The 9,888-nt window shown below is 44.9% G+C and overlaps 1 pseudogene; it reads right to left on the reverse strand.

Annotated features, from left to right (window-relative positions):
* Positions 1 to 1,671: 1,671 nt before the first annotated feature.
* LOC116541845 lies at positions 1,672 to 3,435 on the reverse strand (annotated as a pseudogene).
* Between the last annotated feature and the right edge of the window lie 6,453 nt (positions 3,436 to 9,888).

Consider the following 9,888-nt stretch of genomic DNA (forward strand, 5'->3'; position numbering starts at 1 on the left):
AAACAATGTATTAGAGATAGAAATAAACATATCTACAGCATAGCTAATCGTTGCAAACCAGGGGTTAAGAACCTGGAGAATCGTCATCTGAATCTTTTTCTTTCTCTTTTTCTTTTTTTGGTCACTAACTGACATTTTCCTCATCCATGCTCAAGATACTCATTGAGGGCTCTTCATTGAACAGCCCTGACCCACGCAGAACCTGCACTCAAGAATCAAGCTCAGGCTTTTTGGCCACTCAGGTTCCAAGAAAAGCATCCTTATGGACTCTCTCAAGTGTGGGCTGCTGAGGAGCTTTCTCAAAAGGTGAAGTCCAGACTCTCCTCTCCCGACGACAGCAGATTTCCACCTTCACCCCTGGCTCTAAGCCTGCAGGTGGAACCCGGATGCTGGCTCCTGTCTCTCCATCATGCGTTGGCTTCTACTCTCTCTCCCATCAAGGTCTAGGAGGAGGAAGTGTTTTGCATCAGTCCTTGGCCTATGGCTGACATGGTAGCCTCGGTGGCTTTCAACTGTGATCTAGGCTGGCTGGTGACCCTGTGTGCACCCCTTGTTTTCCAGCAATGGCAAACTGACCCAGCAATAGCAAAACAAGGGCTCTACTGAAATCACAGCCACAGACACAATAGTCCATCGTCAATGTGCCAATTGCAGAATTGCATCATGTTCTGCTCAATGCTCTGCCCTTAAAAAAAAAAAAAAGCTTGGACTCACACATGTCCAGGCATATCACAGATCAAATACTGGCATCAGGAGGAATCCTCACCTCTTATAATTTCTTCCTGGAAAGCTGCAGAGTGTTCTAGAAAAGGAAAATGCAGAGGAAAGGCTGGGAGAGAGAAGGCCAAGGCTGGGAGGTCCATGATGCCTGGTACCAGGGTCCCTTGAGTCCTTTCTGGCCTGCAGCCTCCATGAGCATCAAAAACCTGTACCCAGACTTTGAGAACATAATGTGAGGAACTGCAGAATCATGTTAGAGCTGGGTTTCCCCAAAGCCGTGCTGAGGTGTTTGTGGCCCTGTTCTCCACCTGGAGAGATGGCCTGGGCCAGTATGCCCTCCTCACCTGGGCACAAAAGTCAGCCAGGTAGCAGCACCTGCCTCCTAAAACAATTCATTCTCTGCCCCAGTCTTTGGTGACAAGCTGAGGAACCCACTCCAAGTTGTCCTGCTGGCTTCCATGCCAACCTCATGAATGTTCCTAAGCCATCTGGAGGTGAGTTTGGATATGGCAGAGCTACATCACTGCTGAAAGGGATTGGGAGTAGGTGAGGGCCAGGTGCTGGGCCTCTAACCTAGGGGCAGGCTCCTGTCCCAGGGAACTGAATCAGGGCTGTGGAAACTGCAACAGGAACCACTTGAACCAGGAAAAGAATTAAAGGCCTTTCTTTCTTGCTTAGCTTTTTTGTTGTACTTTTCATTTTTATCAAATCAATGAATTCACATAACAACAAATCAAATAAGTGAAGAGCATGTGATGAAAAGTAGCTGTCCTCCCTGTTCTTTCCCACCTCCCAGCACCACTGCCTGGTGGTGACTTCTTTAATTCTCTTACTTTCTTATATGCATTAAAAATGTCTTAAAGTCTTCTTTGACTTTTCTTGATGACTTCCCATGTAAATGTCTATGTCACTCCTACCACTAACAGCCTGAAGTCCATGGTGGAGCTGCTTTTATTTCTCACATGTCACTAGTCCTTTGTTTTCATAGTTACAGGAAGGGGCAATAGCTGAAGGTGCACTGACTCACTGCATGAGTAACTGTCTTATTTTCATCTGCCGGTTTTTCTTCTTCTGGCTGCATAGTGTTCACATTATGTTCTTACTTTCTTGCCACTGCTTCTGATCGAACCTCTGGCCCCTTTATGACAGCACTGATAACTCAAGGAGGAGTCTGGCCAGATGCCTGTTGAGTAGATGCTGATAGTCTCAATTCAGGTGTACCATAGGCTGCTAAAACAGGGGTAAGGCCGGGCGCGGTGGCTCACGCCTGTAATCCCAGCACTTTGGGAGGCTGAAGCGGGTGGATCCTGAGGTCAAGAGATCGAGACCATCCTGGTCAACATGGAGAAACCCCGTCTCTACTAAAAATACAAAAAATTAACCGGGTATGGTGGCGTGCGCCTGTAATCCCAGCTACTCGGGAGGCTGAGGCAGGAGAATTGCTTGAACCCGGGAGGCAGAGGTTGCGGTGAGCTGAGATCACGCCATTGCACTCCAGCCTGGGTAACATGAGTGAAACTCCGTCTCAAACAAACAGACAAACAAACAAAAAACAAAAAACAGGGGTAAGTGCTCTCATAGCCAATGGGATGGCAACAATGTTAATGCTTCCTGATCCAGTCAAATCTGATTTTGCAGTTGATACTGTGCAAGCTGTGTAGTTTGGATGGTAATAATTTTGGCAGGCTGCATGGTGATTTTGTTTCAGTTTTCAGCAGAAGCCGGCATCATGGTAAGTCTTATCTCAATGACTATCTTAGGAGAGGTCACTGTTGTTGGACTAGTGCTGGTTATTAATGGTGCACCTGCATTCACTGACTGAACTGCCACAGGTGAAGTCTTCTAACCCAACAACGTCATTTCAACAGCTACCTGCACTGCCACACGAACTGTCCTTGGAGCTGCTGTTGCTGATATAGACGCAGTGCTGGCTGGAAACCTGGGTGAAGCATCATGACCAGGGGAAGGGATATTCACAACTCCAGCTACAGCCTTCTCTGCCTGGAGAAGTTTATAGGGGATGAATTTTGCCACCACAAACAGAGGATGCTGCTTTCAGGAGACTTTCTGTAGACAGTGGTACTCATCTAATGATTTTTCACTAGTAGCTCCTGCTAAATCTTTGTTACAGGTTTCATTTCTATCATCATCTACGACCACTATGTATTGGGGCATATCTTTGAACTGATACACAAGCCTCTGTCCTTCAAGCTTTGCAAGAATTCCCCTTTAATAATAGTATCTCAGAGCTCGTTCCATAGTTTCACAGTTCATGTCTGGTTTGTTCATATGTTTTTCCCAAAGCTTAGAGACAGCCCTTGAATCCACCAGTTTGAATATGCCTTGTTCTCTCTGAATCCATTTAATATACTGGGGACAAGTATGTTTATCTTGAAGTAGATCTAAAAGAAACTCCCACAAATAGACTGTGTTTCCTTTTCCTTCTCTCAGTTTCCTTTTTATACCTAACTCAGGAGACCCACGGGAAATTGGTGAGTGTTGGGTCTTTGCTTTATGGCCAACTTTTTTCTTTTTCATTGGTTCATGGCTTGTGGCGATGTAGGAATAGGAGAGGTATGTATTGGTTCAGACTCCTCCGTTGACACCTCCATCAGTTTCTGTAAAGACATCTGGCCTCATAGCAGCATGGATAAATTCAGGACTTCTTGAATCCCTCAAATAGGTAGGAGATTCCATGTGAAACAGGGCTTCAGCAGCTTCGGTTGTCTTTTGGAGTCATATTCAGAATAATCTTGCGCAGGCCAATGTCCCAAAGCATTTCTACAGTTTTCCTCTAGTAGTTTCACAATTTGGGGTCTTATATTTATGTCTTTAATCCATTTTGAGTTTATTTTTCTATCTGGTGAAGAACAGAAGTCCAGTTTCATTCTTCTGTGTGTGCATATCCCATTATCCAAGGACCATTTGTTGAAGAATCTGTCCTGTTTGCAATGTGTGCTCTTGGCACTTTGTCAAAAATCAACTGGCTGTAGATGCACGGAGTTGTTTGTGGGCTTTCTGTCCTGTCCCTTTTGTCTATTTGTCTTTCTTTATGCTAATGCCACCCTGTTTTGGTTATTATAGCTTTGTAGTGTATTGTGTATTTTGAAGTCAGACAGTATGATGCTTTGAGCTTTCTTTTTTTTTCTTCTCCAGAATGCTTTGGCTGTTTGAGTCTTTTGTGGTTCCATATGAGTTTTAGGATTGTTTTTCCTATCTCTGTGAAGAATATCACTGGTATTTTGATAAAGATTTCATTGAAACTATAGTAGTACTCATGTCTTTAAAATGCTAGTTTTTCTAATGCAAGAACACAGGACAGCTTTCCGTTTATTTGCATCCTCTTAATTTCTTTCATTAATGTTTTATACTTTTCCAAGGAGAGGTCTTTCAGCTCCTGGTTAAATTTATTTCTAGGCATCTCATTTTCCTGTGGCTATTTTCTATGGAATCATTTTCTATATTTTCTTTTTTACAGTCCATTATTAGTGTATACAAGTGCTACCAATTTCTGTATTTTATCTTTGTATCCTGCGACTTTACTGAATTCATTTATCCTAACAGTGTTCTTCTTGGCAGAATCTTGGTGGAATTTTCTGTATATACATGTATAAATGTAGAGAAAAGTAAACTCATGCACTTTTGGTGGGAATATAAATTAATAAAGCGACTATGAAGAACAGTTTGGAGTTTCCTCCTAAAACTACAAATAGAGCTACTATACAATTCAGTGATCCCACTGCTGGGTATATGCACAAAAGACAGGAAATCAGTATATTGAAGAGAAACCTGTACTTCCATGTTTGTTGGAGCACTGTTCCCAATAGCTAAGATTTGGAAGCAACCTAAGTGTCCATCAGCAGATGAAAGGGTAAAGCAGATGTGGTGCACACACGCAATGGAGCATTGTTCAGCCATAGAAAGGAATGAGATTCTGTCATCTGCAACAGTATGGATAGAATTGGAGGTCATCATGCTAAGTGCAACAAGTCAGGCACTGAGAGACAAACATGGCATGTTCTCACTTATTCAGGGGATCTAAAAATAGAAACAGTGGAGCTCATGGACATTTAGAGCTGAAGAATAACTGCCAAAGGCTGGGAAAGGTAGTGGGAGGGGATTGGCAAGGGTGGGTGGGGATAGCTAATGGTTACAAAAAATAGTTACAAAAAAGTAATAAGACCTACTATTTGATAACACAGTAGAGTGGCTGTAGTCAAATATAATTTAATCGTACATTTAAATTAACTTAAGAAGTATAATTGGATTATTTGTAACAGAAAGGATAAAAGCTTGAGGGGATGGATACCGCGTTCTCCATGATGTGATTATCATGCATTGTGTTCCTGTATCAAAACACCTCATGTATCCCATAAATCATACGCCTATTATGTACCCACAACAATTTTAAAACTAGAATAAAAACATTTAAAAAGAGATGCATCCTTTGGTCCCTGAAGCATTGAGGTGCTGCTGTGAAGTGCAGGGACTCCTTGTGGCATCCACAGCTGGGGTGAGGTGGGCGGAGCTGCTGGTGATGGAGAGTGGTCCTACTCAGGCACTCCTCTCCAGTGGGAGTCCTGGTGAGCTGCAGAGAAGGCCACTGGCATCAGTGGTGGCGAGATGCCATATGCTGGGGTCAGGGTGGCCTTAGGCCTGGTTCTGCCTCTTTCCATCCCAGCTGTGTGAGAGGCTGGTGGAGATCAGCCTCCACACACCCATTTCTCTTCCTGGACCCATAGGAAGACTACACTTCCCAGCCTCTCTTGTTCTTAGGTGAGGGCCAGGGGTTTTGTCAAATGGGGTGGAAGTATAAATTACATCTAGGTTGTCCCCAATGCACAATCCTTCATCCTCTCTCTTCCCTTATGAGCCACCGCTGAAGCTATGCATTTTAGAGACAGGGTCACAACTCGGCAGGAGCCTGGAGGCCTGAGCCACTTACCCTGCTGCTATCAGCCTGGGATGGGAAGGAGAAACAAGCTTTTGTTGTACTAAGCCACTGGGATTTCAGGCTTATTTATTGCTGCAGCATAACCTGTGCTATCCTGACTAGGGCAGACTGAGATTGACAACATTTTAAACCTCACTGAGTCTCCCTTTCTTCATTTGCAAAATGTTAATTGTGATATGTGTTGTAGCAGTCAAGGCCATCTTCACTGTGGGTAACAGAAATCTATTCATTCTGGCTGATGCAGAAAGGGAATTTTTGGAACATTTCAGGGGAGTCATGAAATCCAGCACCCACTGCTTTCCTAGTCCCAAGGACACATCCTTCACGTCCCAGCATTGTCATCCAATCCACTGTGTCTCTGTGTCTCACAGCAAGTTCCAGAAGAAAAAATCTGATTGTCTTAGTTTGTGTCAAATCACCTGTAGCCAGAGACCAGGGTCCTGTAAGACAAATGCGGCCTTGGGTTTTCTTCCTATGAGCAGGGTGCACTTTTCTGTTAGATAGGTATGAGGAGGGAGAGGGATTATTAGTTCCATGTGTAAGGAGTCTTCTCTGCCCTGTAAAGATATCCAAGGGAGGGCCTGCTGCTTCTACCACCATCCAGCCCAGCTGTCCACCCCTTTCAGGCACATTTAAGTGTTAGACATTTGAGTCACCCGCATGGTCTGAAATTGCAGCTGGTGACCTTTCAGCAAATCTCAAAGTTCTTCCAGGGCACACAACAGTGTGGACACACAAAACAGCTGAAGGGTCCACAGGGAAGGAGAGCAGTGTCCACCTCACAGTTACTTCAGTGCCACTGATGCATAGGTGACCACGGAGCTATTTATTTATGGGCTTGCTCTGCTTGGTAGAGCTCCCTACAGGCCTGCGACAAAGTCGTGAGAATGAACGGAGTCTCCAAACAGTAGGATAGTCTGAGGGCAGTTCACAGGGCAGGGCCTCCACCTGCAGGCTAGGATCTGGGCTGTAACTCTACAGAGTCCTAGCAGAGGGCACATTCTCTGTTAGCAAAATCCTGCTAGGATGCTTTCCATGCACCCTGTCAAGTGATCCCAACATACGGTCTTGCACGAAACCTCAGCATTTCTGCGTACAGCATGGCAGACACCTTTGGGACATCTGCTCAGCCCATGATCCCCATCTCATACAAAAGAATAAGGACATGATTATCATCACCTTCTTGGGGCGTCCAGGAGCTGCAGTGCCCCTGCTCTCCATTAGAAGGTGCTACTGAGCCAGGATCAATCTATCTTGCTTTTGTTTAATTTCTGAGAGTTTCCTCTATTTCTTAACATTTGTTTCCTAGAAACAAAGGGTTGCACACTTCTCTAGTTGGAAATCTTGTGCTGTCAAGTGAAAGAAGACTTTATAGTAGGACAGTGATTCATTCAGGAAATAGTTCAGAGTAATGGATGGAACCACCTCAGTGGGCGGTTGTTCATGGCTGTTCACTTAATCTGTCAGTAACAAGTGACACATGTTTTGGGGCTAGAACTTGTGGAGTTCTGTAAAAAACAGAGTTCCTGGGACGAGCTGTAAAATACGGGCTGGTACTCTCACCCCCCTGCTTGTCTCCACCCCCACCCTCACCCGACACTTTGCAAGGGGATTGTGGTTCCAGGAGGGATTTCTTCATGCCTGATGAGCTGTTAGACTAGTCTAGAAAGGAAATCAAAGGACCCTGTGCTCTTGCCTAACACGATGGTAAAGTTGGTTAGTGCAGGGCATGGCTAGGGAAGGGCTGTATTCACTATGACTCCACGAATAGTTTTTTATAGAGAGAGGTTTGCTGGTGGCCAAAAGGTTCAACCAATGTTCAGCAGCAATACAGTAACAGAGAATAGATGCTGGGGCGATTTGCCCCTCTTTTACACATTGGAAATTGGGGACAAGAGGCCATTTTTTTGTGATTAACTGGAAGAATGGAAAGGTAAAGTAAAACCAAATTTATTTAACCTCTGCTAAATGCCAGGTAATGTGCAAGGCACTTTTACACTTGTGTCATGTAAATTAAGCCACAAACTTTCAAGTTCACTTGATATGACCCTTGCTTCTAACTCCCCTCTAATGTGCCATTGTCTTCTACCACTGGTCCGAGCTACACAGGTCTTAATGCCAGCTCTTGAATACTCCAGACTTGCTGATCTCTCTGCCTAAAACGCTCCTCTCTAAGTTGAGCACACTGGCTAATGCCTGCAATCCCAGCGCTTTGGGAGGCTGAAGTAGGAGGATCACTTGAGCTCAGGAATTTGAGACCCACCTGGGCAACATTAATAAAAATACAAAAAATAGAAAACTTAGCTGGGCATGGTGGTATGCTCCCATAGTCCCAGCTCTTCAGGAGCTGAGGTGGGAGGATTGCTTGAGCCCAGAAGGTCCAGGCTGCACTGAGCTGTAACCACACCACTGTACTCCATGCTGGGCAACAGAGTGAGACTCTTGTCTCAAAAAGAAAAAAAATCTGTTCTCTGGGTCTCTCTGTGTGTCTTCATTCCTTGATTCTAGTCAGGCCTGTCATCAAATGTGACCCCCCTTATGGCTCTCCAGCCCCCAGCCTGTGTGAGTTTTCTTTTGATCACACACTACAACCTTCTTGTGTGTGTGCTGACCCGCGTGCTGCCTGTTCTCCCATTAGATGTCAGTTCCAAGAAATCCAGCCTTCCTGCCAGTATCACCACCGCTGAAATCTCAGTGCCCTGGACAGTTCCCAGCATAAGTATCTGCTGAATGGATACTGCGTGAATGGGCTAAATTGGATCACTTTTGGATACATTGGATTATTACAGAGATGTTGGAGAATTTCTAAGTTTATAGATTATCGAGCTCTTTTTGTCTGCCTCTGACTGAGCATGGAAAAAAGCAGACACAAAGCTCAATTGAAGCTGGGCTAATGCTCATTGGCAAGCCAGGGGAAACTCATTTGAGTGGAGGGAGAAATGACCCTCATCTCACTTGAAGTTCTGTTACCAGTGTCTAGTGAGCCAGGGGCTCCCGTCCCCATCACTAAGGGCTCTCTCAGGACCTTGCACACAGGCAGCTGTACAAAGGACCCGGGGACTTCCCTCCATGGCTGGAGCTGCCTGTGACAGCAGACTGTCTGTGTGTAGGGATATGGGTCTTTCAAGACCCCACCCACTTTATCTTCTGGTGTTCACATTGGACAGGTGAATTGTCCAATACAAAACCCAAAGGAGTATTTTTACATAAGCTGGCACACCCCGTCCTCTGTAAGTCATGGTGGTTTTTGATAAGGATATATCATCATTCACAATCTTTTTTTGTTTTTGTTTTTTGATGTGATGTTCTCTGCCTCACACAGCCTAGTGCAATTGTGCTCATAGGAAGATGTGCTGATCGGGTGGTGCTTTCCTCCCTGATTTAGAGGAAATACATTGTCTGCTTTGACCCACTAGATGGATCTTCCAACATTGAGAGTGCCTGGCCTCCATCGAAACCATCTTTGCTGTCTACAGAAAGGTGAGTAGACAGACAAAATGTCAGGAGGGCTGAGATTTCCTGCCTCACTCCTGGGTGGGCTCTGGAAGGTTCCCAGGCTGACAGTCTCGAGTTTAGAGTCCTAATCTCTGTCTCCCGACTAACTGGAAAAGCCCCTGCAGGCAAACCACAAACTTCTCCCTTCCTGAGGCTCCTCATTAGAAGAACTGAATTGGTGACTTTCTGTGCCTACTTTCTATTGCTCCTGGGATGATTACACAGAAGGACAGCCGAGATTTGTTTTGAAATCTGGATGCAACACCAATGTCAGACATAGTATTAGGTTCCAGGCAGCATCCAAAGACCCACTCTGTTCCTTCCTTCTGCTCTCACCTCTTATTGTATTCATTTTCCTTTGTTTCGAGAACAAATCACTATATACTTAGAGGCAGCAAACAACACCTGTTGATTGTCTCCCCTTTCTGTAGGTCAGAAGTCCAGCTGGCTTGGCTCATAGAAGAAGTAGAGAGTAGAATGGTGCTTACCCTGAGATTGGGGGATGGTTAGGGAGAGGTTGGTCATAAAATACAAAATTTGTTAGACAGGAGGGAAAAAAAGGAAGGATAGCCATAGACTCATCATTCTCCTCTACTACATTAATCTTCAGAAATTCAGACTTAGTAACTCCCTTCCTGAATGTCTTTCCAAGGTGCCAAGTGACCTCGATGTTCCATAGACAATGCCTTACACAGCAAAGTGTGGCTGGGGGTGGGAGG

The sequence above is a fragment of the Sapajus apella genome, unplaced genomic scaffold (genome assembly GCF_009761245.1).
Source record: "Sapajus apella isolate SASKATOON/1434 unplaced genomic scaffold, GSC_monkey_1.0 scaffold157, whole genome shotgun sequence".
NCBI lineage: Eukaryota > Metazoa > Chordata > Mammalia > Primates > Cebidae > Sapajus > Sapajus apella.